The sequence below is a fragment of the Loxodonta africana genome, unplaced genomic scaffold (genome assembly GCF_030014295.1).
Source record: "Loxodonta africana isolate mLoxAfr1 unplaced genomic scaffold, mLoxAfr1.hap2 scaffold_61, whole genome shotgun sequence".
Lineage (NCBI taxonomy): Eukaryota > Metazoa > Chordata > Mammalia > Proboscidea > Elephantidae > Loxodonta > Loxodonta africana.
In genome coordinates, this window is record NW_026975337.1 from 154786 (window position 1) to 182302 (window position 27517).

The window sequence follows — 27517 nt, forward strand, 5'->3', positions numbered from 1 at the left end:
CTTTACAGAAGCAGACTGCCATGTCTTTCTGCAAATAACCAACTGGTGGATTTGAACTGTCCACCCTTTGGTTAGCAGCCGAGCTCTTAACCATGGTGCCACCAGGGCTGCGCCATAAAGACTGCAACCTAGGAAACCTTGTGAGGCAGTTCTAAGTTGTCATACAGGGTTGATATGAGTCAGAATCTCTTGATGGCACACAACCATGATTGTACTAAGAAAAATTCCTCCAAGCATCTGCCTACATGACCCCTGAAGCACATATGCATGCACGCTATCAAAGCAGTGCGGCCAAAGACAGGAAATTGGGATAGAGACATTATAGACTGCACACTGAAAAGTGATTTCTGAGGGGCGTGCAGCTCAAGCGGAGGAGGTAGCATACAACTAAATGCCCTTCTACTTCTATTGTTCAATGGTCTTGAGAAAGAATGTGTCCCAGGAATTAACTGTAGCCCAGGAGAACTTGAAGACAGCAAATACAGAGGACCGATCAGGATGCTTCTGCAGTGGTCAGGGTGAGCAGTGATGGTGGTAGTGCAGGTGGGAACAGTGGGCAGGCTTGAGGTGTACTTTGGAGCTTGAGCTGCCAAGAATTGCTGGTCAATCAGACGTATGGGATGAGGGGAATGGAGAATCAAAGGAGACTTCTAGAATTCAGGCTACCATGAGCGCATGGTCACCAGAGCCATTCTCTACCATGTGGAAAACCATGGAGGAACAAACTTGAGAAAATAACCAAAAGATTTTTTTCTGGACATGTTAGATTTGGATGTCTGAGGTCATCCAAGTGTGGAGAACAGTTCCCAGCTGTGGCTACCACTCTGAGGTAGAGTAGTTTTCTGGGTTCTAAGAATTTGAAGATCATCAGCCTATAGCTGATTTGAAAGCCACTGGTGGTGCAGTGGTTATGCATTTGGCTGCTACCAAAAGGTCTGCAGTTTGAATCTACCAGTCGCTCCTTGGAAACCCTGTGGGGAAGCTCTCCTCTGTCCTATAGGGTCCCTATGAGTGAGAATCCACTCAATAGCGACTTTTTTTTTGTTTTGTTTTAATACTAAGCTCAGAAAAGTTGTGTGTCAGGGTTGTATTTTTTCACAATACTTATTCAAGCAGTTCGAATCTACCAGCCACTCCTTGGAAACCCTATGGGTCAATTCTACTCTGTCCTTTAGGGTCGCTGTGAGATAGAATTGACCCAACAGCAATGGACTTAGAACTTGGACTTAGAGGAGCCCTTTCTTTGTCAAAGCTGAAAGTTTTACTTCATACTTTTTAAAAACTGCCATGTCTCATGTTACGTGGCTACCCTTACAGGAGCATTTTTGGTGCTAACTTGACTTGTCCTTGGTGAAGGGCTCTGTATTCATTTTCTAGGGCTGCCATAGTAAATTACCAAAAACTCAGTGTCTTTAAAAAAACATATAATCCATACAGTCCAAGAAGCTGGACTCTATGAAGAAGAAGGGGCACCATGATTGGAGGAAGACTCATTAACAGCCTAGACATGCAGATGACACAACCTTGCTTACTGAAAGTGAAGAGGACTTGAAGCACTTACTGATGAGGATCAAAGACTTCAGCCTTCAGTATGGATTACACTTCAACATAAAGAAAACAAAAATCCTCACAACTGGAACAATAAAAAAATCACAATAAACAGAGAAAATACTGAAGTCGCCAAGGATTTCATTTTACTTGGATCCACAATCAACACCCATGGAAGCACACTTCGAGAAATCAAATGACATATTTTATTGGGCAAATCTGCTACAAAAGACCTCTTTAAAGTGTTAAAAATCGAAGATGTCACTTTGAGGACTAAGGTGTGCCTGAACCAAGCCATGATATTTTCAGTCGCCTCATGTGCAGCTAAAGCTGGACAATGAATAAGGGAGACAAAAGAACTGAAACTTGAATTATGTTGTTGGTGAAGAATAATGAATATACCAAGGACTGCTAGAAGAATGAACACACCTGTCTTGGAAGAAGTACAGCCAGAATGCTCCTTAGAAAGGTGGGTGGCAAGACTTGGTCTCACGTCCTCTGGACATATTATCAGGAGGAATCAGTCCCTGGAAAAAGACATCGTGCTTGGTAAAGTAGAGGGTCAGTGAAAAAGACAAAGATCCTCAGTGAGACAGATTGAGACAGTGGCTGCACCAGTGGGCTCAGACATAGCAATGAGAAAGGCCCAGGGCTGGGCACTGTTCCATTCTGTTGTACACAGGGTCACTATGTGTTGGAACTGACTCAACAGCACCTAACAACAACATCATAAACTCACTAGATCTCCTGGGGATAGAATGTCATATTCACTGTGGAGTAGATAGTTTGTCTGTTTGTTTACCATATTTACTAATACTATGATTTACATTTGATAACTTCCACAATCAGTTGGATCGCTTTTCTTTGGAATGGACACAAACATGCATCTCTTGCAGTCTGTTGGCCAGGTACCTAGCTTCCAAATTTCTTTGCATAGTGGAGTGGGCATGTACAGGGCTGCATCTGTTTGTTGAAACAACTCAGTGGGTATTCTGTCAGCTCCTGGAGCCTTGTTTTTCGCCAGTGCCTTCAGTGTAGCTTGGACTTCTTGCTTCACTACTACCAGTTCTTCATCATATGCCACCTCATGAAGCAACTGAGAGTCGACCATTTCTTTTGGTACTGTGACTCTGTGTATTCTTTGCATCTTTTGTGTGTGTGTGCTTTAAGTGAAACTTTACAAATCAAGTCAATCTCTCATACAAAAATTTGTATACAGCTTGCTATGTGCTCCTAGTTCCTCTCCCACTAATGAGACAGCACACTCCTTCTCTCAGCCCTGAATTCCCTGTGTCCATTCAGCCACTTTCTGTCCCTCTCTTCCTTCTCATCTCCCCTCCAAACAGGAGCTGCCCACATAGTCTTATGTGTCCACTTGAGACCAGAAGGTCACTCCTCACCACTATCATATTCTATCCTATAATCCAGTCCAATCCCTGTCTGAAGAGTTGGCTTTGGGAATGGTTCCAGTCTTGGGCCAACAGAAGGTCTGGGGACCGTGACCTCCAGGGTTCCTCTAGTCTCAGTCAGATCATTAAGTCTGATTTTTTTATGAGACTTTGAGGTCTGCATCTCACTGTTCTCGTGCTCCGTCAGGGATGCTCTGTTTCGTTCCCTGTCGGGGCAGTCTTCGGTTGTAGACGGGCACCATCTAGTTCTTCCGGTCTCAGGCTGATGTAGTCTTGGATTTATGTGGCCATTTCTGTCTTTTGGACCCATAATTACCTTGTATCTTTGGTGTTCTTCATTCTCCTTTGCTCCAGGTAGGTTGAGACCAATGGATGCATCTTAGATGGCCGCTTGATAGTGTTTTTAAGACTGCAGACGCCACTCACCAAAGTGGGATGCAGAATGTTTTCTTAATAGATTTTATTATGCCAATTGACCTAGATGTCCCCTGAAAACATGGTCCCCCAACTGCTGCCCCTGCTACTCTGGCCTTCGGAGCATTTGGTTTATTCAGGAAACTGCTTTTGATTTAGTCCAGTTACGCTGACCTCTCCTTTATTGTATGTTGTCTTTCGCTTCACCTAAAATAGTTCTTGTCTACTATCTAATTTGCAAATATCCTTGTCCCTCCCTTTCTCCCCACCCTCATAACCATCAAAGAATATTTTCTTCTCTGTTTAAACTATTTCTTGAGTTCTTATAATAGTGGTCTCATACAATATTTGTCCTTTTGCAACTGACTAATTTCACTCAGCATAATGCCCTCCAGATTCCTCCAAGCTATGAAATATTTCACGGATTCATCATTGTTCTTGATCTGTGTGAAGTATTCCATCGTGTGAATGTACCACAATTTATTTATCCATTCATCTGTTGATGGGCACCTTGGTTACTTCCATCTTTCTGCTATTGTAAACAGTGCGGCAATGAACATGGTTTTGCATATATCTGTTCGTATAAAGGCTCTTATTTCTCTAAGATATATTCCAAGGAGTGGGATTGCCATATCCTATGGTAGTTCTATTTCTACCTTTTTAAGGAAGTGCCAGATTGATTTTCAAAGTGGCTGCACCATTTTAAATTCCCACCAGCAGTGAATAAGTGTTCCAGTCTCTCTACAACCTCTCCAACATTTATTATTTTGTGATTTGGGATTAATGGCAGCCTTGTTGGAGTGAGATGGTATCTCATTGTAGTTTTGATTTACATTTCTCTAATGGCTAATGATTGTGAGCATTTCCTCATGTATCTGTTACCTGCCTGAATGTCTTCTTCGTTGAAGTGCCTATTCCTATCCTTTGCCCATTTTTTAAATGGATTATTTGTCTTTTTGTTATTGAGTTTTTGCAATATCATGTAGATTTTAGAGTTCAGATGCTGATCAGAAATGTTATAGCTAAAAACTGTTTCCCAGTCTGTCGGTAATCAGTTTACTCTCCTGGTGAAGACTTTGGATGAGCATAAGTGTTTGATTTTTAGGAGTTATCTAATTTCTCTTTGGGTACTTGTACATTGTTAGTAATGTTTTTGTTACAATCCCACCCTAATCCTCTTTAACATAAAATTACAATCACAAAATGGAGGACAGCTACAGAACACTGGGAATCATGGCCTCACCAACTTGATACACACATTTTTCGAGGGGGACATAATACAATCCATGACATCCACCTTTTAGTATATTTTGGGGACTGGCTCTTTTAGTCAGAAACAGGTTGAATAAAAGTGCTTCCTTACCAGCAGTTTCCCAGCAGTGTTGGTGACGGATCCCCAGTTGGATACACACAATCACACTGACTGCATTTGCGGTGCCTCAGCAAGTCCCACTTGCCTTCATAACACTGATCTCTAGAACAAAACACAGCTCTGTAAGCAAGTCAATTAAAAATAAAGGCATTGGCTATTGAACATCACTAAAGACATAAGTGCATATTGGTTCTGTGTTGGTTGCCGGAATCTAATTCTCTTGATTAATTCATATTTTTTGTAGATATTTTTCTTGCTCCATATACCCAGAGCTCTGTGTACATATAATGAACATTCTACACGTAGGTTTCTCACAAATATTACCCAATATCATTCATTTTTTTGACCATTCACTCAATGTTCAAGAATAAATTGAAGTATAGGAAATATTCTTACGGTTATTTAACTCTAAGGATGAAGAAATTGCATAGTGGGTCTTGGCTCCCTTTAGAAATTCTCTACCTGATGCAGTTCCACACAGCAACACGGACCTTCATCTCAGCACAGGAAGAAAGACAGACAGCTTTGTCTCAATATTTGCCACTGCTCTTCACCTTCTACTAAGGTAAAAATTCTTCAGCCTGCCAAGAGCATTGTTCAAGAATTGGCTCCAAATCTCTCCTTGAAAAGTACAGTGAAAAATCTTATAAAAATGTTAAGTTTTATTATTAGGCAAACCACTATTTCATCAAATCATCGTCTCTATATAAATTTTTCACCACTATGTTTTTTTTTTATGTGGCTTAAGACAACAATCAGGTGTGTAATAATGTGTATATCATTACATTTCAAATTATAAAGTGATGTTCCAATGGTTTAAAGAGTTGGAGGGACTATTGTGGCTACAGAATACTGAATCAAAAAATATTTTGACATGAAAGTTTCAACAACAAATATGTTCCATAACTATAGGTGTACTTGTAGGTAAATGTTTAATGTAATAATTCGGATGGTTAAAAAAGACAAAAACAAATAAAAACACATTAAACAGCAGAATAAGTCAATAGATACCTATTGTCATGACAGATACAAACAGAAAACAAAGAATAAAAAATAAGTGCAGCAGAGGTTACCAGCGTTATGTAAAAGAGAGGAGCATCTTGACACGGAAATAAAATAGCTAGATGCTTCAAAATGTGCATCCAGCAGCTTTTCCCTTTAGCAGGTGTTGCAATTTCTGATTTATTGGAATTAAACTAGTTGTCCATGTCATTCAAGTATTATTTTAATGCAATAAATCATTTTACAAGTCCCATGCTGTAGAAAAAATGCTTAAATCATTACATAAACATAGCTTTGCTCACAACTCTTCCCATTCTGAATGCTTTACCACTTCCTAAATAGCTGTGAAAATCTTCACAGTGCTGTAAACCCAAGTTCTAGTCCCACCACCATTTTATGTGATACTGATCACTGTGTGTCCCTGTGAAGTCTTTTTTTTTTTTTTAACATCGTATATATATATATTTTTTTTATAGCACTATGGTCACTATTGTCGACTCAACATGTTTACTGCCTTATTGCGCTCTTTACCTGTTGTTGAAGCCTTGTTATTTACTTTTAAATGTCTTTCTTATTTCTCTACCTTAACACTTAAAACAGTGTTTCATTTTATTTGCTGTTGTTTTTTTCTTTTATTATATTCTTGTCCACTCAGAGTTCAGGCATGATTAAAAAGTAATTACATTTTTGTGGAGACAGAATGGGATTTAGAATCAAGTTTCAATTACCTGGGTTTTACTTCCTTCATTGACTAGCTGTATATCGGCAATACTTACTGACTATAAAACTTAATTTCAACATTTGTAAAACAGGTTACAATCTATCTATGCTTTTTTTAGATATATACATTTCTTTTTAATTTCAAAATATAAATTCACCAAAAATGATGTTAACATTTAGATTTTTCTTGTGTTAAAAAAAACTAAACCAAACCTGTTGTCATCAAGTTGATTCCAACTCATACCGACTCTGTAGGACAGAGGAGAGCTGCCCCATAAGGGCTTCCAAGGAGTGGCTGGTGGATTTGAACTGTAGGCCTTTTGGTTAGCAGCCAGGTTGGAATCCGCTACATCACCAGGATTCCTTTCTTGTAATAAGTCAGATAAATTGATAAGCTTATATTCCAGCTATGTATTTAGTGCATGAAATATGTCAAAGAGAATTATGTAATGTTTAAAATTTTAAATGTGAATTGATCAAAAATTATAATAAATTCCAAATAAGTAAGATAAAGTGATTAGCTCCAGTTCTCAGTAGGGGTTTAAATGCCTTTGAGACCAGTTGGTGCTCCTGTTTTCACCCATTCTCAATGGCACAAACTCAGCATCAGTCTCTGAATAGTGATTATGATACTAACACAGTAGACAGTCAGGAGTGGTTGGGCTACTATTTTCACATGTTTTGCTGGCTAATAGATTTAAATTATCTTTACTGTCTAATATTTCTTATCTTTTACTTTTGGAGAACGAAGTCAATTGTTCATGTCGTATTATGTATGGTACAGCCCAGAGTGTTTGTAGTGTTCAATACTTTAAATTTCTCACCACTTTCATCATTACTTTTTTGTATAGGAAACTCAGGAATCAAATAGGTATTTTATACTGTCCAGCAATGCTTACATTGTAAGTATAAAGTGGGAGCCATTATAACGTTAAGGGAAATATCATTGATACAATGTTGGCTTTTTAATTACGCAGATTTGTATTTGTAATCCCACTCTGCCCTTAATTGGCTGATGACTTTAAGTATGCTTCTTTACTTTCCGTAGCCTTGATTTACTCTCCGACAAAATGGGATGATGACCCTCATCTGGAAAGAATATACATATATATATATATATATACACACATATATATATGTGTGTATATATATATATATATATACATACGTATGAAACTTACTTCTGACAATGGATGAAACAAAGCCAATACTAACAAATATTGCTATTTCTTCTACCTGCCTTCTTTACTCACTCCAAGCTTCTAGACAGTTTGCTCAGATACGTTTCCTTCCTTCCCGTCTTCTTTCTTTCTATGCTACCTCTTTTTGTTTCCCTTTCAGTTTCATTGTGAATTCACAAACACTAGGTTGAATTTCAGTGTTTATATGCTATTGGGGGTATGCATCTAAGTAAGCAATTTACCTTCCTGAAATTAAAATATAGATAATTCCTGCACTGCCTGCCTCACATGGCATGCGAAAGTTATTTAAAATAGTAAGAAAATATAAATATGTTACTTATTATCTATTGAATCCATACATCAGGCTAGATAATTTAACTGTCATGTTGAAGTGATAAATTTATAAATATAGATATTAATATTTTGTTATTAATGTAAGAAGAGTAAGTTAGAAACCTAATATGAAGAGCAGGTGAGGATTTCAAAAGGATTGGTTCTCAGAAGGGTAGGACTAGAACAGTAATAATCAAACAAAATGTAAAATATGTTCATAGCAGGAACATACAGAAGGTTGCTTCTACAATGGTGTTTAAAATAGAATAATGTATATTTGATTAGACAATCATTTATGGGAATAAAAAGATTAAGAAAATTTATCCTTACCTGCAAAATCTTAGAACCAAAAAACCAAACCGAACCCAGTGCCGTCGAGGTGATTCCTACTCATGGCGACCCTAAAGGACAGAGTAGAACTGCCCCATAGAGTTTCCAAGGAGCGCCTGGCAGATTCAAACTGCTGACCCTTTGGTTAGCAGCCATAGCACTTAACCACTGTGTCACCAGAGTTTCCACAAAATCTTAGAAGCAACAACATATTCATCATATTTCATCCAGAACATTCCGGATGTCCTGCAGTCATGCATTTGAACTCATTTGTGCAGAAACAGTCATTTTTATAGCTACTTACCTTCCTGGTGGTTACATCATTGGCTCCTAAAGACCAGAAAAAGAACCAAATGCAATTTGGCTGTCTTGACTGGGTCCCAAAGAAGACTCTTAAAGTTAAACAAATGAACAGAAATATCTTAAACAAGCAATATCTTCTAGGTGCAACTGCTTGTGTGTGGCACGAGGAAAATAAACACTAATCAAGGTAACTTAATTCTCAGTGAAATGAAACCTCATATGGAAACATGGGAATTTTACTCTTCCTTGATAATTACATCATCTAGAATCATCTCATGTGAGATTTTTATCATAAAGAAAGGGTTCATGGAAAGGAGATGCCTGACTGGAGCCAGCTGTGGATTATTCTTAATTGCCTCTCCACTCTCAGGGCTTAATATGACTCAAGTACAGCATGAGAAAATGGAATATGTTTACAAATGTCAACACAACTATTTGTAAAATAATTCTATATTTATTAAATCTTTTTGTGAGAAATGAAGTGGCTCTAATCAGACTTAAATAAATGGGTTGACTAATTTTTTTTTTGTTAATATTTGAATGTACCATGCAACTAGGTTGATGGAAGTTGTATATAAAAGTTATCCAAATCACTCAGTAGGATGATTTCGAAGAATCTGAAAAAAGTTAGGAAAATAAATTTGAAATACTGTGGCACTATGAGTCAACCAGAATTACAGAGCGTTCAGTAAATTGGAGTAAAAAAGAACTGAAGGTATCATTTTCAAATTGATTGTTGTTGTTAGGTGCCATCAAGTCTGTTCTGACTCATAGCCAACCTATGTATCACAGGACAAAACACTGCCTGGTCCTGTACCATTCTTAAAATCGTTACTGTCCTGGAGCCCATTGTCGCACCCACTGTGTCAATCTCTCTCTTTGAGGGTCTTCCTTTTTTTCCGCTGATCCTGTACTTTACCATGCATGATGTCCTTCTCCAGGAGCTGATCTTTCCTGACAACATGTCCAAAGTATGTAAGACACAGTCTCGCCATCCTTGCTTCTAAGGAGCATTCTGGTTGTACTTCTTCCAAGACAGATTTGTTCCTTCTCTTGGCAGTGCATTCAATATTCTTTGCCAACGCCACAATTCAAAGGCGTCAATTCTTTTTTGGTCTTCCTTATTCATTGTCCAGTTTTCACATGCATATTGGGCGATTGAAAACACAATGCCTTGGGTCAGGCACACCTTAGTCTTCAAGGTGACGTAGTTGCTTTTCAACACTTTAAAGAAGTCCTTTGCAGCAGATTTGCCCAATGCAATGTGTCTTTTGATTTCTTTCTTTTTTTTTTTTTAATTTTTGTTGTGCTTTAAGCAAAAGTTTACAAATCAAGTCAGTCTCTCACACAAAAACTTATATACACCTTGTTACATACTCCCAATTGCTCTTCCCCGAATGAGACAGCCTACTCCCTCCCTCCACTCTCTCTTTTCATGTCCATTCCTCCAGCTTCTAACCCTCTCTACCCTCTCCTCTTCCCTCCAGACAGGAGATGCCAACACAGTCTCAAGTGTCCACCTGATCCAAGAAGCTCACTCCTCACCAGCATCCCTCTCCAACCTATTGTCCAGTCTAATCCCTGTCTGAAGAGTTGGTTCTTGTCCTGGGCCAACAGAAAGTCTGGGGGCCATGACCACCAGGGTCCTTCTAGTCTCAGTCAGACCATTAAGTCTGGTCTTTTTACGAGAATTTGGAGTCTGCATCCCACTGCTCTCCTGCTCCCTCAGGGGTTCTCTGTGTTCCCTGTCAGGGCAGTCATCAGTTGTAGCTGGGCACCATCTAGTTCTTCTGGTCTCAGGCTGATGTAGTCTCTGGTTTATGTGGCCCTTTCTGTCTCTTGGGCTCTTAATGACCTTGTGTCCTTGGTGTTCTACATTCTCCTTTGATCCAGGTGGACTGAGACCAATTGATGCATCTTAGATGGCCGCTTGCTAGGGCCGAAGACTCCAGATGCCAATCTCCAAAGTGGGATGCAAAATGCTTTCTTAATAGATTTTATAATGCCAATTGACTTAGATTTCCCTTGAAACCATGGTCCCCAAACCCCTGCCCCGGCTACTCTGGCTTTCGAAGCGTTCAGTTTATTCAGGAAACTTCTTTGCTTTTGGTTTAGTCCAGTTGTGCTGACCTCCCCTGTATTGTGTGTTGTCTTTCCCATCACCTAAAGTAGTTCTTATCTACTACCTAATTAGTGAATATCCCTCTCCTTCCCTCCCTCCCATCTCTCTTAACCATCAAAGAATATTTTCTTCTCTGTTTAAACTATTTCTTAGTTCTTATAGTAGTGGTCTTATACAATACTTATTCTGTTGTAACTAATTTCACTCAACATAATGCCTTCCAGGTTCCTCCATGTTATGAAATGTTTCACAGATTCATCACTGTTCTTTATCAATGCGCAGTATTCTGTCATGTGAATATACCATAGTTTATTTATTCATTCATTCATTGATGGGCACCTTGGTTGCTTCCATCTTTTTGCTATTCTAAACAGTGCTGCAATGAACATAAGGGTGCATATATCTGTTCCTGTAAAAGTTCTTATTTCTCTAGGATATATTCCAAGGAGTGGGATTGCTGGATCTTATGGTAGTTCTATTTGTAGCTTTTTAAGGAAACGCCAAATTGATTTCAAAAGTGGTTGTACCATTTTACATTCCCACCAACCGTGTGTAAGTGTTCCAATCTCTCCACAACTTCCCCAACATTTCTTGTTTTGTGTTTTTTGGATTAATGCCAGCCTTGTTGGAGTGAGATGAAATGTCATTGTAGTTTTGATCTGCATTTCTCTAATGGCTAACGACCATGAATATTTCCTCATGTATCTGTTAGCTACCTGAATGTCTTCTTTAGTGAGGTGTCTGTTCATATCTTTTGACAATTTTTTAATTGTGTTATTTGTCTTTTTGTAGTTGAATTTTTGCAGTATCATGTAGATTCTAGGGCTCAGGCACTGATTGGAAATGTCATACCTAAAAACTTTTCCTCAGTCTGGGTAATCTTTTAACTCTTTTGGTGAAGTCTTTGGATGAGCATAGGTGTTTGATTTTTAGGAGCTCCCAGTTACCTGGTTTTTCTTCTGCATTATTAATAATGTTTCATATACTCTTTATGCCATGTATTAGGGCTCCGAACAGTGTCCCTATTTTTTCTTCCATGATCTTTATCATTTTAGATTTTATATTTAGGTCTTTGATCCATTTTGAGTTTGTTTTTGTGCATGGGGTGAGGTATGGGTCTTGTTTGATTTTTTTTGCAGATGGATATCCAGTTATGCCAGCATCATTTGTTAAAAAAAAAAAAACTGTCTTTTCCCTATTTAACTGTTCTGGTGCCTTAGTCAAATATCAACTGCTCATATGTGGATGGATTTATGTCTGGATTCTCAAATCTGTTCCAGTGGTCTATGAATCTGTTATTGTAGGAGTACCAGGCTGTTTTGACTACTGTGGCAGTATAATATGTTCTAAAATCAGGTAGAGTGAGGCCTCCCACTTTATTCTTCTTTTCCAGTAATGCTTTACTTATCATTAAAAAATGTCATTGGACTCATTAGACATGGATTGGACTGGACAATGGATTGGAGAGAGAGATGATGAGGAGTGAGCTACTTGTATCAGGTGGACACCTGAGACTATGTTGGCATCTCCTGTTTGGAGGGAAGATGGGACGGTTAGAAGCTTACAAAATGGTCACCAAAAAAGAGACTGGAAGGAGGGAGCGGGCTGTCTCATTGTGTAGTAAGGCGTGTATTATAAGTTTATATGTGAGAGACTGACTTGATTTGTAAACTTTCACTTAAAGCACAATACAAATTATTTTTAAAAAGTTGGAATTTGGCTCGGAATTGCATTAAATCTATAGATTGCCTTTGGTAGAATAGACATTTTTATAATGTTAAGTCTTCCTATCCATGAGCAACGTATGTTTTTCCACATAGGTAGGTCTCTTTTGGTTTCTTGCAGTAGTGTCTTCTAGTTTTCTATGTTTAGGTATTTTACATCTCTGGTAAGATGTATTCCTAAGTATTTTATCTTCTTCGGGGCTATTGTAAATGGCATTGATTTGGTGATTTCCTCTTCGATGTTCTTTTTGTTGGTGTAGAGGAATCCAACTGATTTTTGTATGTTTGTCTTGTATCCTGATACTCTGCTGAACTCTTCTATTAGTTTCAGTAGTTTTCTGGAGGATTCCTTAGGGTTTTCTGTGTATAAGATCATGTCATCTGCAAATAGAGATACTTTTACTTTTTCCTTGCCAATCTGGATGCCCTTTATGTCTTTATTTAGCCTAATTGCTATGCATAGGACCTCCAGCACAGTGTTCAATAAGAGTGGTGATAAAGGGCATCCTTGTCTGGTTCCCTATCTCAAGGGGAATACTTTCAGGCTCTCTCCATTTAGGATGATGTTGGCTGTCGGTTTTGTATCAATGCCCTTTATTATGTTGAGGAATTTTCCTTGTATTCCTATTTTGCTGAGAGTTTTTGTCATGAATGGTGTTGAACTTTGTCAAATGCCTTTTCTGCATCAATTGATGAAATCATGTGATTCTTGTCTTTTGTTTTATTTATATGATGGATTACATTAATGGTTTTTCTAATGTTGAAACATTCCTGTATACGTGGTATGAATCCCACTTGGTCATGGTGAATTATTTTTTTTTGATATGTTGTTGAACTCTATTGGCTAGAGTTTTGTTGAGGATTTTGGCATCTAAGTTCATGAGGGATATAGGTCTGTAATTTTTTGTGTGTGTGTGATGTCTTTATGTGGTTTTGGTATCAGGGATATGGTGGCTTCATAGAATGAGTTTGGGAGTATTCTGTCCTTTTCTGTTCTCTGAAATACCTGTAGTAGTAGTGGTGTTATCCCTTCTCTGAAAGTTTGGTAGAACTCTTCAGTGAAACTCTCCGGGCCAGAGCTTTTTTGGGGGGGGGACAGTTTTTTGATTACCCTTTTCGCTTCGTCTTTTGTTATGGCTCTATTTAGTTGTACTACCTCTGTTTGTGTTAGTTTAAGTAGGTAATGTGTTTCTAGGAATTCATCCATTTCTTCTAGGTTTTCAAATTGTTAGAGTACAATTTTTCAGAGTAATCTGATATGATTCTTTTAATTTCAGTTGGGTGTGTTGTAATATCGCCCATCTCATTTCTTATTCGGGTTATTTGGTTCCTCTCCTGTTTTTCTTTTGTCAGTTTGGCCAGTAGTTTATCAATTTTGTTGATTTTTTTCAAAAAAACTAGCTTTTGGTCTTATTAATTCTTTCAATTGTTTTTCTGTTTTCTATTTCATTTAGTTCTGCTCTAATTTTTATTATTTGTTTTCTTCTAGTGTCTGTGAGTTTTTTTTTGTTGCTCTGTTTCTATTTCTTCAAGTTGTAGAGATAATTCTTTCATTTTGGCCATTTTTTCTTTTTGTATGTGTGCATTTATTGATATAAATTGGCCTCTGAGCACCGCTTTTGCTGTGTCCCAAGGGTTCTGTTAGGAAGTGTTTTCATCTTATTGGATTCTATGAATTTCTTTATTCCATCCTTATTTTTTTTTTTAATGTCTTCTATAATCCAATCTTTTTTGAGCAGGGTATTGTTTAGTTAGTGTTTGATTTCTTTTTCCTGCTTTTCCTGTTATTGATTTCCACTTTTATGGCCTTCTGGTCAGAGAAAATACTTTGTAATATTTCAGTGTTTTGGATTCTGCTAAGGCTTGCTTTATGACCTAATATGTGGTCTATTCTATAGAATGTTCCATGTGCACTAGAAAAGAAAGTTTAGTTGGTTGCTGTTGGGTGGAGTGTTCTGTATATGTCTATGAGGTCATGTTAGTTGATTGTGGCATTTAGATCTTCCGTGTCTTTACTGAGATTCTTTCTGGATATCCTGTTCTTCAGCGAAAGTGGTGTGTTGAAGTATCCCAGTATTATTGTGGAGCTATCTATCTCACTATTCAATGCTGATAGAGTTTGTTTTATGTATCTTGCAGCCCTGTCATTGGGTGTGTAAATATTTAATATGGTTATAGCTTCTTGGTGTATTGTCCCTTTAATCATTATATAGTGTCCTTCCTTATCTTTTCTGATGGATTTAACTTTAAAGCCTATTTTGTCAGAAATTAATATTGCTACTCCTGCTCTTTTTTGCTTATTGTTTGCTTGATATATTTTTTTCCATCCTTTGAGTTTTAGTTTGTGTCTCTAAGTCTAAGGTGTGTCTCTTGTAGGCAGCATATAGACAGATCGTGTTTCTTTATCCAGTCTGAGACTCTCTGACTCTTTATTGGTGCATTTAGTCCATTTACATTCAGAGTAATTATGGATAGGTGTGAATTTAGTGCTATCGTTTTGATGTCTTTTTTTGTGTATTGACAGTTTCTTTTTCTCACTTGATTTTATGTGCTGAGTAGATTTTCTTTATATATTGTCCTTTCCTCATATCTGTTGTTGTTGATTTTGTTTCTGCTGAGTCTCTATTTTTTTTTTTTTAATGAGTAGGGTAGCTTGTCTCCTTTGTGGTTACCTTATTATTTACCCCTAATTTTCTAAATTTAAATGTAACTTTTATTTCTTTGTATTGCCGTATTTTCCACTCCATATGGAAGGTGTATGATAACATTTCTTACTCCCTCTTTATTATTCTAATGTTGTCTTCTTTTCTATGATAACATTGCTGTTACCCTGTTTTGAGGGTTTTTTTTTTTTTTAATAATCTTGCTTTGTTTTTTTGGATTTCCCTATCTGGGTTGACTTCTGGTTGCTCTGCCCAGTGTTCTAGTCTTGGGTTGATACCTGATATTATCGATTTTCTAGCCAAAGAACTCCCTTTAGTGTTTCTTGTAGTTTTGCGTTGGTTTTTATGAATTCTCTAAACTTCTGTTTACCTGGAAATGTCTTAATTTCACCTTTATAATTGAGAGACATTTTTGCTGGATATATGATTCTTGGCTGGCAATTTTTTCCTTCAACTTTTTATATGTCATCCCATTGCCTTCTTGCCTGTGTGGTTTCTGCCTAGTAGTCCAAGCTTATTCTTATTGGCTCTCCTTTCTAGGTGACTTTTCCTTTATCCCTAGCTGCTCTTAAAATTCTTTCTTTATCTTTGGTTTTGGCAAGTTCAAGTATAATCTGTCTTAGAGACTTTCTTTTGACATCTGCCTCATGTTCAGTTAGATGAGTATCTTGGATAGATATCTTCTCCTCTTTCATGATATCAAGGAAGTTTTCTGCTAAAAAATCTTCAACAATTTTCTCTGTATTTTGTGTTATCCCTCCCTGTTCTGATACTCCAATCATTCGTAGGTTATTTCCCTTGATACAGTCTGCCATGATTCTTAAGCTTTCTTCATTTTTTAAAAATTCTTTTATCTGATTTTTCTTCAAACATATGACTGCCAAGTGCTTTATCTTCAAGTTCAGAAATTCTGCCTTCCATTTGCTCAAATCTGCTTCTCTGGCTTTCTATTGAGTTGTCTATTTCTTTATTTTTATTGTTAATTTTCTGAATTTCTGATTGCTGTCTGTCTATGGATTTTTCCAGCTTATGAAATTTTTCATTATGTTCCTGAATAATCTTTTTAATTTTTTCAATTGCTTTATCTGTATGTTCCTTGGCTTGTTCTGCACATTGCCTTATTTCCTTCTTGATGTCTTGAAAGGTTCTGCATATTAATGTTTTGTTTTCTGCCTCTGGTAATTCCAGGAATGCACTTTCATCTAGAAGATCCCTTGATTCTTTGTTTTGAGAGTTTGTTGAGGTAATTATGGTCTGTTTCTTTATGTGACTTGAAATTGACTGTTTTTTTTTGAGCCATCTATAAGTTATTGCATTAGTTTATTTTATGTTTGCTTACTGTGTCATAGCTTCTTGCTTTGTTTTGTTTTGATATGCCCGGATGGTTGCTTGAGTGAGCTAACTTGATTATTTTCACTTTTGGAGCTCAGATGTCCTCTCACCAGATGGTTAGAGCTGTTATCAGGTAGATCAGTCTAGGAGTGCATTCAGTTTTCTTGTATGAATTCAGCTCAGGTGTCTAGGTAGCTGATCATCAAGTGTGTGGTGCAGGCTGTGTCCCACACCCTTAGAGGGGCAGGGGTGATTGGTGCAGGTACCTGTATCTGGTTGTAGCAGATGGTCATACTCTGAACAAGGCAGGGGGCTGAGAATCATCCCCCAAGTGTCTCTGAGGAAAGTGTGCCCCTATTCCCTAGAGTGTACAGTTGGGTGGGTTCTTCAGACGGACCACGGGCACCCAATATTTTTGGTTGTAAGGACTGAGAAGTACCAGTTATCCTCGGACCCCTTTTGTGGGTGGCTGGGTGACCTGAGTGGAGCCATCTGTCTTTAGGCCCCTGATATGGGTAGGTGAGGACCCTGTTTAATAGGCAAAGCAATGTCAAACATCAAACACCCACCTCTCCACCACACAGCTGAAAGAGTTGGTGTTTGCCAACAGGGGCCTATTCTCCTGAAATAGGCCCAGACAGGTCCATGCAGAGGGGAAAGGTTGTCAAAGTCCACAGACCGTTTATGTCTGATCAGGAGCTGCTTCTGTCCTGAGCTTCCCCAGTTAATGGAGCTGGTAAATTATGTTTTTCCCCAATTGCAAATTTATTCCTTCTCAAAGCCCATGAGGATAGGTCTAGGCTCTCAACAGGACCTATCTCAGGCCCAGGGAAGTCAGCCACTGAAGCCATCTTGGGAGTAGGGGGGGCAGGGGGGCAGAGTGGGGGGTGCAGTGAAATATATGCAGGTAATTAGCTTTTGCTGAGAGGGCCATTCTTCTCTGGTTCCAGAGGTCTGAGTAGGCTGTATGGCTGGCTGCTTCTCCCTGAGGAAACTGTGGCCGAACACTAGTACCAACCCGCCACTGCAGCTCCTGGGAATGGGGCCTAAGGGCTCCCCATGATTCAGGTCTGGTAACTCCTCTCCACTTCTGAACCATCTCTTCCTCCCCCTGCCCCTCAGTTCTTTTTCTAAGCTTGCCTTTGATACTCAGGGCTCCTAGCTTGTCATAAATATACTTGTTTCACTTGTTTTTTTCAGGTGTTTGTTGTAAAGAGAGCTCGCTGGAAGCGCCTGTGTATTCTGTCACCTTGGCTCTGCCTCTGGAAATAGCATCTTTTGATTTCTTGATTGCTGCTGCTATGGTATTGATTATGGATCCAAGTAAAATGAAATCCTTGACAACTTCAATGTTTTCTCTGTTTATCGTGGTTTGGCTTATTGGTCCAGTTGTGAGGATTTTTGTTTTTTTGTGTTGAAGTGTAATCCATAATGAAGGCTGTAGTCTTTGATTTTCCTCAGTAAATGCTTCAAATCCTCTTCACTTTCAGCAAGCAAGGTTGTGTCATCTGCATAATGCAGGCTGTAATGAGTCTTCCTCCAATTCTGATACCTCATTCTTCTTCATACAGTCCAGTTCCTCAGATTATTTGCTCAGCATAGAGATTGAATAGGTATGGTGAAAGGACACAACCCTGACACTCACCTTTCTTGACTGTAAACCACTCAGTCTCCCCATGTTCTGTCTGAACAATTGCCTCTTGATCCATGTACAGATTCCTGATAACACAATTATGTGTTCTGGAATTCCCATTCTTCACAATGTTAACCATAATTTGTTATGATCCACACATAGTCGAATGCCTTTGCATAGCCAGTAAAACACAAGTAAACATCCTTCTGGTATTCTCTGCTTTCAGCCAGGATCCATCTGACATCAGCAATGATATCCCTGGTTCCACTCCCTCTTCTGAATCTGGCTTGAATTTTTTGCAGTTCTCTGTTGTTATACTGATATTCAAATCTATTAATGTCCCGTTTATCTTACCATTAATAAGGACCAGTTATAAAAATATATAAATGGTCACCTAATGGTATTAAAAATATGATATTCAAGTCAGCTATTATAGGGACATCTTTGGTTTAGGGTCTGTCAAAACCAATATGCCTATTGTTCATAGGAGACACCTGTGATATCTCACTGGTTTCTAGTCATGCTTGTAGAGCAAGTCAAAATTTCACCCAAGCTCCTGTCAGTATTAATTATATAAAATACATATGGGTTGGAACGGGTGTATATCATCACCATTATCATCAGCAGCAGCACTTTTTTTGCATTATCACTAAATCAGTTAAAATTTGTGTTAACTGGGTTAAAAAAAAAAAAAAAAAACCTGAGTTCAAACTTGTATAATAATTACAGGTGCATGAACCCCTTCTAGAATAAATAAACAGTTGACCTAATTAGACAACATCTGGTTTAATTCATGCTCCAGAAATAATCACGACAAATGGGATTACTGTTATTGGTGAAATGGTTGGGTTATATCCTTGGAACTGGGCTTGAACTCTATCCCAGTTGATTGACAATCCACAAGTTCCATTGACTTAAAATGTGGGGATATTTCTCATTTATAATACCTCTTGGGTGTGAGTCAAGTGCAAATCTGCTCTGTATTATCATCTTTCCTATTTCATTTCTGGTTAGCAGCTCTTATGTTAGTCACTATCATGGCAAATGCATAGGAATATGGATGGAACCAGGTAAATGGCACTTAATTCTTCTGTTTGAATGTGGAATCTTTCACTTCACTCATATTCCATTTGCCCAGCAAGTCATATGGCAAATCCTGATGTGGAAGAGATGAGAAATACCCCGCTACTCAGGATGCACCAAGGATAACCCTTTCCCTTGTTTCTAGGTATAGTGAATTAATCATATACTTCATATACCATTAGGTCTGTATTTGGCTTCCATATCATGTTCCTATATTAGTCATGGAATTGACTCGAAGGCACTGGGTTGGGATATTAGTCAGAATTTTACTACAATAATGATGCATAAAAGACAACCACAAAATCTTAGTGACATGTAATAAAAAGTATTTCATGCAACTCTACAGATCAGCTAGGTTTTGAGTTCAGGTTGTTTCCATGCATCTCTTAATTTCCTTGGACAAGTTGAAGGGGCGGCAGACACTTGAGGCAAGTTCATCTCATGGTAGAACTTCAAGCTTTCAGGGGAGAAGTCTCTTACAGACTAGGCTGGGAAACACCACACTCACACTCATATCCACATTCCATTAACCAAGTAACATGGCCAAGACTAGTGTCAATGGGTCAGGAAATATACTCCTCCCATGGAGACAGTGTAGGTCTGTGTGGGGGGGGGCAAGCAGGGGAATAATGTCAATATTTGGTGACTAATAATCTAATCTACACAAGTTGCATTCACTCATCCAAGAAATACTTTCTGGACACAAATATTTTTTTCAGATACCAAAGCAGGATTCAAAGTATATGCATTCTAGTTGTTGTTAGCTGCCATCAAGTTGGTTCCGAGTTACGGTGACTTTATGCATAATAAAATGAAAGATTGCCATGTCCTGTAACATCTTCATGATCTTTGGTATTTTGAGTCCATTGTTGCAGCTATTGGGTTATTCCGTCTCACTGAGGGTTTCCCCCATTTTGGTTGGCTCTCTACTTTACCAAACATGGTACCTTTTCCTAGCAATTGGTTTTTCCTGATGACATGTCCAAAGTAAGCAATTTGAAGTCTCACCAGCTGTCATGGATTGAATTGTGTCCCCCCCAAAATATCTGTCAACTTGCCTAGGTCATGATTCCCTTGTCCGATTCTATGATTGCCTATCATTTTACCATCTGATGTGGTTTCGCTAAGTGTTGTACACCCTATCACTATGATGTAATAAAATGTATTAGCAGAAGTTATGTTGATGAAATGTATAAGATCAGGTAGTGTCTTAAGTGGATCTCTTTTGAGATACAAAAGAGAGAAGTGAAAAGAGAGACATGGAGGCCTCATACCACCAAGAAAGGAGTGCTGGAGCAGAGCATGTCCTTTGGGTCTGGGATTCCTGCACTGAGATGCTCCCAGACCAAGGGAAGATTGATGACAAGGGCATTCCTCCAGAGCAGACAGAGAGAGAAAGCCTTCCCCTGGAGCCGACGACCTGAATTTGGACTTGTAGCCTACTAGACAGTGACAGAATAAATTTTTCTTTGTTAAAGCCATCCTCCTGTGGTATTTCTGATATAGCAGCATTAGATGACTAAAACACCGTCCTAATTTCTAAGGTACATTTTGGTTGTATTTCTTCTAAGACTGCATGAGTAAACATTCATTCTATTGGGAGTCTATGGTATATTCAATATTCTTCATCAACACTGGAGTTTGCATGCATCAATTCTTTTTCTAGTAGTAGACAGAAATAGATACACATAATTACCTATATAGTTAGATGGTGCCTTCCTCTCTGAAGAAAAATTTAAAAAGTAGGGTAAAGGACAAGATAGTAACTGGTTCAGGAATGAAGTCTCTCTATCATTTCTAGAAGCAGACTGCTCAAAGCAAATGAACTGGCTAAAGCCCTGAAATAAGAGATGAGTTAGTATCCAAAGAAGAAACCTCAGCAAAATATAGCTGTAATACAATGAAAGAGCCCAGTGATGTAATAGGAATTGAGGAGCACACAACAATGGAGGCCAGGTGGAGCTGGGCCTTGAGTTTAATTTTAAAAGCTTTCTATTCAACTCAGGTTTTTGTAAAATTGAATAGAACCGTAATAAAATCTAACATACTTTAAATGGATTATTCCATGTGCTTTATGGTACAAAGATGGGCACAGTAAGACAATTTAGATAGATATTACAAAAGTACAGGTGAGTAAGTATGATGACTTGAACCATCAAGTATGGAAAATAGCAAAAGTAGCAAAATCCTGAAGACAATGAGCAAATGCTGAACAATGCATTCTTTGAGAGAACAGTGGAGTCAGGGATGCTACTAAAGCTTTGGTTGAATAAAGGCATCATTTATTGATAGGATGAAGATTGAGCAGGAAAATATCTTGGAGAGCCTAATCAACCTTTAAACTTCAAATATGTCGACTTTGAATACTTAACATATATCCTCATGGAGAGATTAACTTGGAAGTTGTTATTCAACCATAGATTTCAGGGAAGAGATTCTATTTGGAGATATAAATTTGGTAGTTGTAAACATAGAGATAGAAATTAAACAATGACATAAACGATTTAGTCAAATGAGAAGTCTGTTTATTTAAATAAGGACACAGCACTGTTCATTTATTACAAAATGTCAGGTATCTGGTAGGGGCTGTTACTTATTTTTTAGTACTACTCTAGCTACTATTGGGCCTTTACATACCTACGTAAGTTTTAGAATTAGTTTGTCATTTTCTTTACAAATTTTGTTGTGATTTTTATTAGATTTGCATAGAATATATAAACAGTATTGATGGAATTTAGTCTTCTTAACCATTAACTTTCTATATCTCAAGAATTATTGAGATCTACCTTCATGTCAATATTATAACTTTATCCGTGAAATCCTTGAGTGAATATGTGTGTTCATGAGTGTAGGAGTGTGTGCATGCATGTGTGTGTTCATATACACCCGTGTAAGTCTGTTCACAGATATACATTAACAAAATATAATCAATAAAATACCAAAAAAACACTGAATAGAAAATACCTAAACTGGAAAGCTACTGAACCATTAAAATCCAAAGCAAATCACTGTCATATAATTTTTATGTTACTTTTATCAAAATAGCAAGAAACTTGCAATTCTTATACTTTGTAATATATTGCAGACACAGGGCATAGTGAGGGTAAGGAGTTTCCAGGGCCAATCTCTAAGTTCAGCCTTTCCCTATCCCAAATTTCAAGATGAATAGATGTTGATGAGTCAGCAGAAATGTCTTCCCCCTCTTGTCTGGCTTTCATATTTGTGGTGCCTAAAAGTATTCTGTACCTTGTCTGCTGCACCCTTGGACTTGGACCCTGGGGCATGTGCCCTCCTCTGCCCCCCTTTTGCGATGCTTCTGTTTAGACAATGGAGAATATAAAATAGAACAAAACCGTGTGATTAACAATAATCATACGAATTCTAGTTGCATGACCATGAACAAGTTACTTAACCTCTCTGAGCCTCAACTTTGTCATCTGTACAATGGCAGTAACAACAGTAACAGATTCAATAGAAGTAATAGCTTTTGATGTTGTGAGGATTAACTAGTTGCCATCCAACTGATTTCATCTCATGGCAAACCCATACTCTGTAGGGCTTTCAATTGCTGTGACCTTTTGGAGGTAGATCACTAGGTCTTTCTTCTGAGGTGCCTCTTGGCAGACTGAAGCCACAAATATTTTGGTTAACAGCAAAAAAAAATTTTTTTTTTTTTTTTTAGTGCAACTAGGGACTCCCTGTGAAAGTTAAGTGACTTATTATAAACAAAATGTGTAGAACACTGCTTGGTATATTGTAGTTGCTACTTAATTGTTATCAGAAATTGTTATCAATATATCATGAATATTTATGGCATTATCACTGAAACATTTGATAAAAAGAACAAAAATATAAGTTGGACAAGCCTCACTTATGCATGTTATTTAATACCATAAATCAAATCCCAGAAAATGAATGCTGTCAGTAGATAAAAAAGATACTGTATTTTAAACATATATTTGTAATTACAAAATTCCTAAGATGGCCCTACAATAGGACCAGTACAATAATCCATTCATTAAAAAATATTAAGTAAGTGCATATTGTTTGTCAACTGCTGTTTCAGGTCCCATAGAAACAGAAGTAAACCATCAGACAAATCTCTGCCCATCAGAAACTTACATTCCAATGTAGAAATACACAAAAAATGCATATACAAATAGAGATACAGTAAAATTCAAAGTAATGCTAATGCTTACAAAATGAGCAAGGCATTGAAGTAGAATGTTAATTTATAGGTTAAATTAGTTGGTCAGCAAAGTCCTTTCTTAAGAGTGGTATCTGAGCAGAGATCTGAAAGAAAGGGGAGAGACAACCAACAGGAAAATATGCAAAAAAAAGAAAAAAATGCTAGGAGAGAGAACCAACCCCAGTCCAAAGGCCTGGAGGCAATGAAACAAAACAAGGAGGATGCACAACAGAAATCAAGGGAGAGAGGGGTGCTCTGTAGTGAGGTGAGAGATATGTCCAAAAGACTATCATGGCAGCCTAAAGGACTTGGATTTATTTAAAATCTTTGAAAAGATTTGATCAGAGAGACATGTCACCTGAGTAATGTTTTAAGAACTTCCCCCTGGTTGTTGTCTGATTAGACTCTAGAGGGAAAAATTGAAGGTTGGGAGAGCAGTTAGGAGGCCCTTGCAGTGTCTGAGCAAGCTGTAATGGCAGCCAGGCCCAGGGTGTTGGCAAGGGAGTAATTTAGAAGTGGGCAGATATGGAATCTATTCTGAAGATACAACCAACAGAAAGTGTTGTATATAAGATGTTAGAGAAAGAGAGAAGTCAATGATGACTCCAAATTAGAGAAAAACCCTGACATCACATAAGTGGGGGATAAACATTTTTGGTAAAAAATAATGCAAATTCCCATAGAACACTAAATACAAACATACTAATTTTTTTTTTGATAGTCTAGAAGAGGCAGAAAAAAATCTGTAATATGATAAAATGCATACATAGTCTAAATGGAAAATAAAACACTGTTAATGTTTTCCATCAATGTTACAATCAAACATTAAGGATCAAATACTCAACATTTTTCTTGGAAATTGTAGACCTGGATATCATGGCAAACAACACTGGAACCAAAAATATCTTACCTTTGAAAAGCTAGCAAAAACGAATGGTATTTACGTATGATATAATCAACCTGAAACACTATTAGACTCAACTGAAAAATCATATGAACTAAAAAGAATGCTCAGAAAGTATAATTGGCACCCCATTAATATAGATAAAGTATAACCCTGAAGAGTTACAAATTTTATTTTCTCATAAATAAAAAATGCAACAAAATTTATACATTTCCTAAATATAAATTATCAATTTAGATTTAGGAAATGTATTTTGTGATATTTATATAAAACATTTTTGCCTTGAACTCCACTTAAACCAAATGAAACCCATTGTTATTGAGTTGATTCCAACTTACAGCAACCCTATAAGAGAGATGTAACTGCTCAATAGGATATTCTTGCTGTACTTCTTCCAAGACAGATTTTTTTTCTACTTTTGGCAGTCCACGGTACATTAAATATTCTTCACTAAAACCATTATTCAAAGGCACCAACTCTTCTTTGATCTTCCTTACTCCTTGTCCAGCTTTCACACACATATAAGGCAGTTGAAAACACCATGGCTTGGATCAGGCACTCCGTGGTCCTTAAAGTGACATCTTTGCTTTTTAACACTTTAAGGAAGTCTTCTGCAGCAGATTTGCCTAAAGTAACACATCATTTGATTTCTTGAATGCTGCTTTGATTGTCACTCCAAGTAAAATGAAATCCTTGACAAGTTCAATATTTTCTCCTTTTATCATGACATTTCTTAGTGGTCTGGTTGTGAGGATTTCTGTTCTCTTTATGTTGAGGTGTAATCTATAATGAAGGCTGTGGTTTTAGATCTTTATCACTAAGTACTTCAAGTCCTCTTCACTTTCAGTAAGCATCGTCTTGTCATCTGCATATCACAGGTTGTTAATGAGTCTTCCTCTAATCCTGATGTCAAGTTCTTCTATACAGTCTGGCTTCTCAGGTTACTTGGTCAGCGTACAGATTGAATAAGTATGGTGAAAAGATACAAACCTGATGCACATCTTTCTTAACTTTAAACCATGAAGTATCCCCTTGTTCTGTTGGAACGATTGCCTCTTGATCTATGTCCAAGTTTCTCATGAGCAAAATTAAGTGCTCTAAATTCCCATTCTTTGCTATGTTATACGTAATTGGTTATGATCCACGCAGTCGAATGTCTTTGCATAGTCAATAAAACACAGGTAAACATCTTTCTGGTATTCTCTGCTTTCAGCCAGGATCCATCTGACATCAGCAATGATATCCCTCATTCCATATCCTCTCCTGAATTCATCTTGAACTTCTGGCAGTTCCCTGTCAATACACTGCTACAGCCACTTTTGAATGATCTTTAGCAAAATTTTGCTTGTATGTGATATTAATGATATTGTTCAAGAATTTCTGCATTTGATTGGACCTCCTTTCTTGGGAATAGGCATATATATTGGCTCTCTTCCAGTTGGTTGGCCAGGTAGCTCTCTTCCAAATTTCTTGGCATAGACAAGTGAGCACTTCCAGTGCTGCATTTGTTTGTTGAAACATCTCAATTGGTATTCTATCAGTTCCTGGACCCTTGTTTTTTTGCCATTCCTTTCAGCATAGCATGGACTTCTTCCTGCAGTACCATTGGATCTTGATCATATGCTACATCCTGAAATGTTGAACATTGGCCAATTAGTTTTGGTATAATGACTCTGCGTATTCCTTCCATCTTTCTCTCGATGTTTCCTGAGCTGTTCAATATTTTGCCCATAGAATCCTTCAATATTGCAACTTGCAGCTTGAATTTTTCTTCAGTTCTTTTGACTTGAGAAATACTGAGAGTTTTCTTCCCTTTTGATTTTCTAGCTCCAGATCTTTGCACAGTTCATTATAATATTTTATTTTGTCTTTCAAGCTGCCCTTTGAATCTTCTGTTCAGCTCTTCTACTTCTTAATTTTTTCTATTCCCTTTAGCTACCGGATATTTTAGAGAAAGTTTCGAAGTCTCTTTTGACATCCATTTTGGTCTCTTCTTTCTTTCCTGTCTTTATGATACATATAAACCAAGTCATTGAGTCAATTTTGACAGAGTGGAACTGCCCCATAGGGTTTCCAAGGAGCACTTGGTGGATTCAAACTGCCGACCTTTTGACTGGCAGTCATAGCTCTTAACCACTATGCCACCAGCACTCCTCAAATCAACATAAAAGTATAAAAATGAGCAAAATATATGTCAGGAGAGTCCAGTAGAAGATAAGAAGGCACAAATATATTCATGGAAATTTATCTAATTTCACTAAAAAATAAATTTAAATTAAAATGGCAGCTGGAATTCATCATTTTTCCAAATGGTTTATCAGCTATTGGAAGACTTAAAAATAGTAATAGAAATGGTCCAAGTGAAAGCAGGTGCCCTCAACCATTGTTGCAAATATGGATTGTGAAACTTTGTGATGATATATTTGCAGTTGTTTTCAATATTTATATTTATGCTAGAAATAATCCAAGTTAGGAATTCATAAAATGCAAATAAACAATTTTACATACTTTTCTTCATTACATTTTATAAGAGGATTTTTTGAATCAAAAAAAAAAAGGAAAGAATTCCCATGACTGTGAATTTCCATCAGTCAGGCATGAGAACATAATGTCTACTTTGAAAGCATGAGGAAAACTTATGTTCTAACCTAGAAAAGTATCTATCAAATATAGCTAGACAAGAATGCATCAGATGCAGGCAGGGCCAAGATAGTGGAGTAGTCAGATGCTTCTGATAGTCCTTCTTACAACAAAGACCTGAAAAAACAAGTAAATTGATTATATATATGACAAGCTAGGAGCCCTGGACATCAAAGGCAAAGTTAAGAAATTGGACTTAGCAACAGAGGGAGGGAGATACGGTTCAGAAGCAGCAAGAAGTTGCCGGACCCAACTCAGTGGGAACCAGCGCCCCTCATCCCTGATCTGCTGGTGTGACTGCAGAAGGGCTGGCAGTAGCTTTCTGTACACGGTTTCCCTAGCCACAGAGAGCCAGTGGCACAGAGTCTACTCATGCCTCCAGAATCAGAGAAGAACAGCGCTCTCGGCATAAGTGCTAGCATTTAATTCACTGCACAGATCATATACCTCCCCTTTCAAAAGAACTCTCTCCCATTTATCTGATCCCTCACCCTCTGTCCCAGGCCCCCAAGCTGGCTTCAGTGACATTCGATTTCCCTGGGCCTGAGATAGGTCCTGGCATGCAACCAGAGCCATTGGAGAAGGAGCAAATTAACAAACAGGGAAAAAATAATC